Genomic DNA, 11,592 nt, shown 5'->3' on the forward strand with positions numbered 1-11,592 from the left:
GTAATTACTATTAGGATGATTGGTGCCAGCCGCAAACCTCCGTGTCCACATATGCACCCTCCTACACTCAGACCAGCTGGCCCCTGGGGAATCCATGCCCATTGTCTCCGTATCCACACAACTTTTCAAACTTCAAACAAGCCAGCCTTTCTTTTCTCTCCTCTTTATCCTCCATGTCCAGCCTATCTCCACCAAACCAGCCTATCTCTTCATTGGGGGTTCATACAACTCTTATCACAATCCATACATACATCAATTGTATAAAGCACATTTGTACATTCGTTACCCTCTTCATTATCAAAATATTTGCTCTCCACATAAGCCCCCTGGCATCAGCTCCTCATTTTTACCCCTGCCTCCCAGCACCCCCATGAACCCCTGATAAGTTGTAAATTATTATTTTGTCATATCTTACACTGTCCAACGTCTCCCTTCACTCACTTTTTTGTGGTCCATCCCCCAGGGAGGAGGCTATATGTAGATCCTTATAATCGGTCCCCCTGTTCCATACCACCCTCACTCCACCCTCCTGGTATCACCATTCTCACCACTGGTCCTTAAGAGATCATCGCCCTTGGATCCCCTGTGTTTCCAGTTCCTATCTGTACCAGTGTACATCCTCTGGTCTAGCCAGATTTGTACGGTAGAATTGGGATCACGATAGTGGGTGGGGAGGAAGCATTTAGGAACTAGAGGAAAGTTGTATGTTTCATCACTGCTACCTCGCACCCTGACTGGCTTGTCTCCTCCCAGAGACCTTTCCATAAAGGGATGTCCAGTTGCCTACAGATAGACTTTGGGTCCCCATTCCGCACTCCCCCTCATTCACTATGATATGATTTTTTTTGTTCTTTGATGCCTGATACCTGATCCCTTGGACACCTCGTGATCATACAGGCTGGTGTGCTTCTTCCATGTGGGCTTTGTTGCTTCTCAGCTAGATAGCTGCTTGTTTACCTTCAAGCCATTAAGACCCCAGACACAATATCTTTTGATAGCCAGGCACCATCAGCCTTCTTCGCCACATTTTCTTATGCACCAATTTGTCTTCAGTGATCGTATCAGGGAGGTGAGCACACAATGGTATGATTTTTTTATTCTTTGATACCTGATAACTAATCCCTTCGGCATCTCTTAAACACACAGGCTGGTGTGCTTCTTCCATGCGGGCTTTGTTGCTTCCAAGCTGAATGGCCGCTTGTTTATCTTCAAGCTTTTAAGACCTCAGAAGCTATATCTTTTGATATCCGGGCACCAACAGCTTTCTTCACCACTTTTGCTTATGCACCCACTTTGTCCTCAGCGATAGTGTCAGGAAGGTGAGCATAATGGAATACCAATTTAGTAGAACAAATTATTCTTGCATTGAGGGAGTACGTGAGTGAAGGCCCAATATCCATCTGCTACCTTAATACTAACCCTTCATATATATGCACATAAATCTATTTCCCCATCCTCATATATAAATATATTTGTATATGGACATGTCTTTATTTAGACCTCTACAAATGCCCTTTGCCTCCTAGCTTTTTCCTTTATTTCTTTTTACTTTCCTCTTGTCCCACTATCATACTCAGCCTTCATTTGGGTTACAGTAATTCCTCTCGGGTACATTACCTTTGATCCTGCCCCACCAGGCTTCCTACACCCTCCTCACCACTGATCTGTATCACTTGTTGTTCACTTGTCCCTGGGTTTGTTAACAGCATTTCCTTTCCCCTGAACCTCCTCCTTTCCCACGTCTCCCCAGAACTGTTGGTCCTGTTGTTTTCTCCTCCAGATTGTTCATCCAGCCTATTTTACCTAGACAGACCTGCGGAGATAATAACATGCACAAAAACAATACAAATGTGATTTCTAATATCCATTGCAAAATCTAAACAGAGCTCACAGATAAAATTCATGTTTAAAGAAAGCAAACAAGTTTGAATGCCAGGAAGAAAAGCTCCGAGTTGATTTGTTTATCAGAATATCTTACAAAGTTCTTTCAGGTCTGCTAATAATGCCCACAGGGGCATACCAGTGCACTGTAAGCCTCAACCCAAAGGCATTCATCTCAAAGTCCCCAAATTAAGTGCCTGGATCCATTCCTTTCTTCAAGCCAGCCTCCGGAACAAAAGCACTAAGCGTTACTTGCCTCATGAGTTAAGAAGTCCATCACTCTGTTCCATGCTCTGCTTCTGGTTCTGCCCCTTCTCCTCTGATGCCATAGCTGTCTTCTGAACCCATGAGGTTCCCTGCACAGGGCTCTCAGGTCCAGAGAATGACTTCCGCTCCTGCGTCTTGCTGGTAATGGGATCCTTCCTCCTGTTTCTTGTTTTATACATAACTGGATGGCATTCCAGGGAATACTGTCCACAATTATTCAGAGGTAAATGCTTTCAGTATCCTCCACCACATTCTTCCCAGACCCATGCAGGGAAAGTTTATTGGGTGGGAAATATAGAGATATCGGAGAGAAGATCCACAATAAATAATTCACTGCTCCTGCCCAGTGTTCAGTCATTTGTACCAAACTATGCTGATGTTTAATGGCATCAATAGTTCATCGCACTTAAAATCTATCATGGCAAATGTAAAAAAGCACGCAAAAGAAAATGTATTTGGCAGGGAAGTTTATGCATGTGTGCAAGTGGGCATGTGAAAAAGAGAGAGAACATAACAGAGGAGAGACAAAAGCTGGTATTATATTACCGGCTCACAGACATTCATTTTTCTGCTTTGATTTGCACTGCTATGTTACTTGGTTATAGTAGACATTGGTGTTTAACCCCTAGCAAATCCCTGTGGGGTGGACTATTCTGCCCTATGAAGCTCAAGACCAAAAAAAAAAAAAATCCCTTCTTTTCACATTTCTTTATCTTTATTTATTTATTTGTTTTGGGGGGGGAGAGCCCAAATGCAGTCCCCCATGACCACAAATTATGCAGTCAAGTTTCCCACATTCAGGGAAATTGCAGCACACCCACAGTGCAATGGATAAGCCTCATCTTGGGAAAACCACCTTCCTGATCATGGTGTCTCTCCTGCCAGGTAAGTATTCACATGTATTTCTTAATAGAGTTGTCTGCCTTTAAGAAATAGTTCTTGAGCTTCATAACTTATATAATCATAGGTGAATTTATGATCCTTTGTTCACTAGGGAAGAGAGAATATTTGTTGGGAGGAAATGTGCTTTAAGAATCCTCCAAATGTATGATCGCTGAAGACAAACGTGTGCATAAGCAAATGTGGTGAAGAAAGCTGGTGATGCCCGGCTATCAAAAGATATAGTGCCTGGGGTCTTAAAGGCTTGAAGGTAAACCAGTGGCCATCTAGCTCAGAAGCAACAAAGCCCACATGGAAGAAGCACACCAGCCTGTGTGATAACAAGGTGTCTAAGGGATCAGGTTTCAGGCATCAAAGCACAAAAACTCATATCATTTTGAATGAGGGGGAGTGTGGAGTGGAGACACAACGCCCATCTATAGGCAACTGGACATCCCCTTATGGAAGAGTCGTGGGCAGGAGACGAGCCAGTCAGGGTGCAGTGTAACAACGATGAAACATACAACTTTCCTCTAGTTCCTAAATGCTTCCTCTCCACCCACTATCATGATCCCAAATCTACCATACAAATCTGGCTAGACCAGAGGATGTACACTGGTACAGATAGAAATTGGAAACACAGGGAATCTAGGTAGGATTACAAGGATCTACATATAACCTCCTCCCTGAGGGATGGACAACAGAAAAGTGGGTGAAGGGAGACGTCGGACAGTGTAAGATATGACATAATAATAAGTTATAAATTATCAAGGGCTCATGAGGGAGGGGGGAGCAGGGAGAGAGGGGGTAAAATGAGGAGCTGATGCCCAGGGGCTTACGTGGAGAGCAAATGTTTTGAGAATGAAGAGGGTAATGAGTGTACAAATGTGCTTTATACTATTTATGTATGTATGGATTGTGATAAGAGTTGTATGAGCCCCCAATAAAATGATTAAAAAAATACAAAAAGAATCCTCCAAATGTAAAGAAAAATATATTATTAAATAAAATAGCAACTGACTTTACATGAAAAAAATACAGGAAAATAATCCTTGGGTACCCACTGTTCTTTAATTCTGTATAAAGATGAGGCTGATAATTTACCAAATGTTTTCATCATTTACCTTATGAATTTATAATGGAATAATTATGATAATTTAAAAAATTAGCTATTGATTTTAATAGCAATATTCTTCTATTTCTCTTGCCTTCTAAATGATAATTTAGAAAATTAGCTATTAATTTTAATAGTAATATTCTTCTATTTCTCTTGCCTTCATTGCTGGATGAAAATAATATTTGAAAGAACTGACACAGTGCAACAGAAGCAACGAAGTGTATTGACCACTTGTTTCCTCCATGCCCTCCAGCAGAGAAATCGCTATGCAGGACTATTCAAGCCTTTTCACATCCTTAGGTTAGAAAGGCTATTTTTATGGATCTCCTATTTTTAGTTCAGAATAGTAATTATCCAATGCTCCTTCCCCAAACTGTGTGCTCCAGAGGTTCTATGTCATTTTAATCCATTTTAAAATTTATTTTAAATATATTTTAATCATTGAAGATATAATAAAATTAACATGTATTCTCAATAGCATATTTACCAAATTATAAACTATTAGCCTGTCATTTTCCCTGCACCAAAATTGTCATGACATTTTTACCTCATTGAAGAGTGCCCTGCTATTATTTGCAGTGGAGACATTACCCAAAATTATACTCAAGTTTAAATGGTTGCATTCTTGAGACTGTAATCTACTACCTCCAATTCCAAATGTCTGCAATTAACAAATCGCTTCAATAGTCTAACTGATTTACTTTACAAAAATATGTATTATAAATGTGAATATAGAGAATACATTTATACCAATCAATACTACTTAACACTTTAAAAATGAGTTTATATTTCATTTATATAAGAGTAAGATTTCATTTATATAAAGTAGTTCTCTAACTATTGACACTCGACAAGTTACGTAGATGTTTGGGGAACGTATTTAGATCCTGCATTTCCTTATCACACTGTAAAATTTCTTTATGATGATATAATAGCAGCTTCCACTTCAGCAAGGGAGTTTGTGTCTTACGCATCTCTCAGGTGTTAAGATCCCTTCTCCCTATCTTGATGCCTTTCTTCTTTTTATAGTTCAGCTTCTTTAATTATTTGCTCAACATACTTATTGAGTTAGTATGATGAGAGGATACAACACCAATGCACACATTTCCTGATTTTTTAAACCATACTGTATCCCCCATTATTTTTGCATAACTAAATCTTTTTGATCCACATACATGAGCCCCATTAATGTTTAAGAATTCCATAGTTCGTTATGACATGATCCACACAGTCAAATATCTTGGAACAGTCAAGAAAACATAAGCAAACATCTTTCTGGTAATCTCTGCTTTGAGCCAAGATCCATTTTAAGTCAGGACTGAAGTCCTTTTCTGAGTCCAGCCTGACCCTCTGACAGATCACTCTCAATGTACTGTTGCAGTTGTTGCTGAATGATCACTTGTAAAATTTTACTTGTAAGTGATGTTCTTTATGTTGATATATAATTTTCTAATCGTGCTATGTCACCTTTATTTGGAATGTGTACAAATTATATCTCTTCCATGTTGCTGGCCATGTTGCATCTTCCAAATTTCTTGGAATAACTCACTGAATAATTCCAGTGTTTCATTAGCTTGTTGTAACATTTCAATTGGCAGTTTGTCAACTCTGGGAGTCTTGTTTTATGCTAAGGCCTTCAGGGCACCTTGGACTTCTTCACTACCATTGGTTCTCTGTCAGATCCCACCTCTTTAATTGGCTGAATGCCTACCATTTATAATCTATGCTCAAATGTCTTCTTCAGAAAAATAATACAAATTGTATTACTTAAATAAAATGAGCACCTTAAGGTAAAACATGGCCAAAATATACATTTGCCAATTATAGGGTTTTATCTTTTATTTAATAATTTAATAAAAATTTATTGTCTTCATGTGTTTAGAAACTACTCTTAAAATTTGTATATGCACATGTGATTTAACAGATTGAAAAGCTAACAGTGACCTCTTTCTCTGAAACACATATTATTTGGCACCATTTCTAGACACCCTTAGGTCATCTAGCTGCTGCATGTTTTCTACTACTACAAATGTTATGGTAATGCTACAATTTATAACTATAATTCAGATTCCTATATTTATAGCTATGGAATCATTTCTTTATGGAAAATTATCATGGAAAGCATTAGCATTGGAAGCTCTTACTGTATGCCCGGAAATAGGCAGTACAAACAATAAAGCAGCTGATAGTTATATAAGTAGACGAATGATGGTAGATCAATTTGTTGGCAATAAGAATATGCTGAAATGTCTATTCACAAGACAAAGATGGAACAGTACTCAATTAAAAATGTTCATTTCAGGGCATGTATGGAGATTAGAATGGATAAAGCAAGCTGGATGTTTAGACAGCTACATACTTAAATAGTATTTGACATAGGAAGTAAAGTAAAAATTTTAAAAGTGTAAAAATAATTGGATTGGCAGAAATTAGGAAATGATTGGAACTGACATGTGAGAACATGCTCTGTTCCATATTTGGCCCCTGGCCTTGTTTTGTTTGATGATATTGAAATTGTCCATTATTTATTCCCACAGATGTACTCAGTTTGATTCCTGTGTGTTTCACGTGGTAAAGCCCAGTCGACATTACAAAAGTAGGGAAAGGACCATGATTGGGATGTGTATATAATTGCGGATTTTAGAACTTTCAGAATTGATTCTGGGCCATCTACCACCTAATTATGTAGTGGTTGGTGTATGACTCATGAATGATGACCAGTCCTGAGTCATAACCACTGGTATCCCAGGTTCTATCATGATCCACCACTGTCATGGAGTTGACTCTGGCTAATCATGATCCTGTTGGCAAGAAGTATGGCCAGAGTGCTTCTCAGAGGCAAGGATGATGAGAGTTCATCTCAGGTAGTTTGGTTGTCAGGAGAGATCAGTCCCTGGAGAAGGACATCATGTATGGTAAAGTAGTTGTACAGCAAATGAGAGCAAGGTCCTCAAGGAGATGGTGGACACCATCGCTGCAGCAATGGGTTCAAGTAGAGGAACAACTGTGAGGATGGCACAGGGCCGGGCAGCGTTTCCTTCTGTTGTAAACAGGGTTTCTATGGGCCAGAAGAGATTCAATGGCCCCTAACAAGGTTTTATGAGACTGTACACCTTTTTTGGAAGCAGTAGAGTTCATCTGTTCTGAGGAGCAGTTGATGGGCTTGAGTTGTAGACCTTATAATGAACAGTTCAAGTTTACCTGACTGCCACAAGGGTTTCTTTTCTAGATGGCATGCATTTCTAAGTTATTAAAGACCTGCCCAGTCAAGGTCCCTGAAAGCTAGGCTACTCCTGCAGGGCTGGCTAGGGGAGTTTAACCTGTTTTCAAACACCTTCTGCCTCTGGACAAAGCTGCCATATTGCTGAATAAAGGTCAGAACTCAAATAGAGTTCATACCCACACTGAAAATGAAATAAGGTCTTTCACTATAAAGTGCAGGCTTTAACAAACCACATGCTTTAGAATGTAAACACTAATTTCTTCAGTCTTTTTTAAAAACAAAACAAAAAAATTGAAAACATATCCTAATGATTTGGATATATTTCAATTCATAGTACCAGTTTTGATTAAGTATGACTTCAAATGCATTTATTTTTAAGTTCATTCCAATATTTTCTATTCTGTCCAATAGTGATATGTCTAGCTACTTTGGCTATGATGTTTCCCATAATAATAATCTAATTATATTTAACTCAAGCTATGAAAAGCTTTTAGTAAAAAAAGTAATAACATAAAGATGTTCTTCATCTTTCATGTGAATAACAATAATTTGAGATCATTATAAATGATGTAAATGTAAATTAAATGTAATTTAATGTAAATTAATTGTAAATTGTAATTTACAATTTGTATGTAAATAAAAATGCACATACAATTTGTATGTACAAATTTACATGCACTTTGTATGTAAATTAAAATGTAAATTTCCAGGTTCAAGTCAAGAATTTCAGATTTTAAAATTTTCAAGTGGAGATGGAGATAGGTGTTTTTAATAAGGTTCTGATATAAGTTGTCCAATGTAACACTAAAAGTTATCCAAAACATTCACTAAGATAACAGACCTATAGAAAAGGAATATTTTTCACTTTCTATTAGATATTTTTCTTGCTCAAGTTTTAGTTCATAATAGATAAGGATTTAGTGACCAAAGTGCAATATAACCTTTTCTATTCTTCTGTAGGCTATTCTTATATTACAAGTAATTGTTTATATAGTAAACATTGCCTTAATTTGCTTATTCTGTTTTGCTTATTTTTAACTGTGCTCAAGTTTGCCTTTTGTACTGTTGTTGGCCTACATTTATATTTGCATAACATAACATACAGAATAATATGTATTCCTAAAATTGTGTTTGTGTGGAGAAAAAACACTCCACTATATTTTATTTACATATGTGAATGTTTACATACAATTATAAGTGTGTGTGTGTGTTCCAAATAAGTTTCTAATTATAATAAAATATTTTAGTGTTCTAAGAATTACTCTGATGTTATTAATAATTTTTATATTGTATTTAAAGCGTATGGCTGTTTATTTTGAAATATGATTTTTTTCTTCTTTCACAGACTTACTGGGAAGCTGCTAAAACTTTTAGTTAAAAGCTTTTATAAAGTAAAATAACATGATTTGTTGAAAGCACATGCAACTTTTTTGTTACTCTCTGAGTGATAAGTACTAACTAAATGGAGGCTTTCTGGTATTCTTTAATTTCATCCAAGATCCTTCTGACATCAGCAATTATATGCCTTCTTCAACGGCCTCTTCTGAATCCAACCTGACCCTCTGGCAGCTCTCTGTCAGTGTTTTACTGCAACTGTAGTTGAATAATCTTCAGCAAAATTTTATTTATTGTTATCTCAATGGTATTTTTCTATAATTTGTTCATTCTATTGGATCACTTTTCCTTGATATGTGTACAAATATGGATCTCTTCCAGCCAGTAGACCAAATAGTAGTTTTGCAAGTTTCCTAGCATAATAAAGTGCTTCCAGTGCTGCATTCGCTTGCGGAAACATTCTAATTGCTATTCCTTCAATTTCTTGAGCCTTGGTTTTGACTAATGCTTTCAGTGTAACTTGAACTTCTTCCTTCAGCACCATTCGTTTTTGCTCATATGCAACCTCCTAAAATTGGGGGGGAGGGAAACTAGTTCGTTTAGGTACTGTGACTCTATCTATCCTTTCCATCTTATTTGTGTGTTTCCCACATGATTAAATAGTTTGCTCATAGAATCTTTCAATATGGTCACTTAAGGCTTGAGCTGGTTAAAGTTTATTTCGCCAACCTGTCCGAAAAATACATGTGGGGTTAATTGAAGGGCAGAGGGATAAATGGCTCCGTGAGCCTCGCCTTTCGAGTTCCTGGGTCTCTTGCTCTCTGATGGTCGTACTGGAGTGTAGCTGCCTTAGTCTGTTCCCTGCTTCAGTTGGCAAGGCTCATTTCCTGCAAGGCATCCTGAGGAGAAGCCGCATTGACCTACCCCGATGCAGCGGTGGGTGCTGGAGCAGCAGTGTGAAGACCCTTGCCAACGCTGAGATGTTTACACATTCATTGACTCTGCTTTCCTCCTGCAGTTGGCATCATTGTGTCTGTTTTGTCAGATGGAGGAGGACTTTCTGGATTGGTGTTGGACATATGGGTTTATGGGTTAAGCTTGGACTTAGACATATTGGTTAATGGGTTATGGTTGGACTTGTGGGCTTGGGCAGCACTGGGTTGGCATGTTTTCTTGATGCGCACTTATCCATTATATAAAACTCTCTCTTATACAATGAGTTTCTGTGGATTTGTTTCTCTAAAGTAGCCAAACTAACACAAGGCTTAATTTAAAACTTTGTTCTTTCAATTTTTTTGCTGAAAATATTGTTCCTTTTTGGTTTCTCTCTCTCAATATTTGCATATTTCATTACAAAACTTTTTATTCTTGAACTGCTTTTTGAAATTTTCTGTTCAATTCTTTGATGTCATAATTTCTTCAATTTGCCTTAACTACTCTATGAAAAGAGCAACTTTCAGAGTCTCTTCTCAAATCCACTTTGATCGTTTCTTCTTCTACTGCCTTCTTAATGCCCTGTTTTCGTTCTCGTGTATGATGTCCTTCCTGTCATCCCACAATTCACCGAGTCGCCTATCATTAGTGTTAATGAATCAAATCTGTTCTTGAGATGTTCTCAAGATTCAGGTGGGACAGACTCAAAGTTGTGTTTTGGATTTTGTTGACTTCTTTTCATGTTCTTCAACTCCAACCTGAAGTTACATCGGAGAAATCAATGGTTTGTTCCAGAGTGGGCCTCCGGGCTGATTTTTACTGCAGAGATTGAGCATCTTCTTCATTTCTTCCCACAGATGTAGTCAATTTGATTCATGTGTATTCCATCTGGAGATGTCCACATGCAAAGTCACATTCAGTGTTGTTGAAAATAGTTATTTGTGATCAAGAAGTCATTGTTCTTGTAAAATTGTTTCATGTGATCGATCTCTAGCTTTGTTTCGAAGGCATCAGCACTGAAAGCTTTATGAACAACAGCAGAACATTGTCAAAAATAGTACCATCTGAGGAGTCCCTTGAAATAGACCTGGGGAAAGGCTTCATCCTCAAATATGGAGGTGACTTTATTGACATAGGTGAGCAAAGATTTTATGACTTTACTTTGCTGATAAGACAAAACTCAAAGTGAGAAAAATCAGCTGGAACATTTATTAATAATAAGAACTTGAAAGGTGCAGAATATTATTTTAGGAATATTTCAAGTTTTGAAGAACAACATTGATGCCATACATGAACTGAAATGGATTTGTATTAGCCATTTTAAATCACACAATTTTGTGGCTCACTAGGCCTGAAACGACATATTGAAGAGCAAGTCTGTCACATTCATAGTCAGAAAGAACACTTCAAGATCTATTCCATGCGGTCAATGATAGGATGATATTTATACACCTACAAGGAAGAAAGACTAAATAGGACTCAAATTTATGCACCAACCATTAAATCTAGTGATGAGTGAGTTGGAGATGCCTTGAACAGAGATGTCCTTGCTATCACCAACATGGCTATCTTGTACAGCAACTCCTTCTTCGAGCTGCATTGCCCCAACCTGAAGTGAATGAACCCACCCTGGGTACACATGCCCTTGCCCATAAAAGGATATGCTCTGCTGGTGGTGTCTCACCTCCTCATCACTAGAGAAATAAGTTAAGATATTATCTTCAAACCTCCGAAGTTTTGCTCTATGGTTGATCAATTTGGGCACAGAGGCCCTTGGCTTTCTTAGCCCACAGGTAAATGGATACTCTACTATGGAAGAACTCACATCTAGCTTCCTGTTTACAAAGGAGGTTTGGGGGTTTTATAATCCTAGACCAATCCGGTGTGCTAAATGTCCCAAAACTCAATAGGTTTCTTATTCTATTCATTGTTTTTGTGTGTGTCGATTGAGCTTTTG

The 11,592-nt window shown here is 37.9% G+C and overlaps 1 non-coding gene across 1 annotated transcript; it reads right to left on the reverse strand.

The window, feature by feature from the left end:
- Positions 1-2,884: 2,884 nt before the first annotated feature.
- On the reverse strand, positions 2,885-3,041 carry LOC115868102. Its single transcript, XR_004045412.1, has one exon. It is a non-coding gene; the product is annotated as a U1 spliceosomal RNA (small nuclear RNA).
- Between the last annotated feature and the right edge of the window lie 8,551 nt (positions 3,042-11,592).

Source organism: Echinops telfairi, unplaced genomic scaffold (assembly GCF_000313985.2).
Source record: "Echinops telfairi isolate 266 unplaced genomic scaffold, ASM31398v2 ScPeMD7_6;HRSCAF=24_1, whole genome shotgun sequence".
NCBI lineage: Eukaryota > Metazoa > Chordata > Mammalia > Afrosoricida > Tenrecidae > Echinops > Echinops telfairi.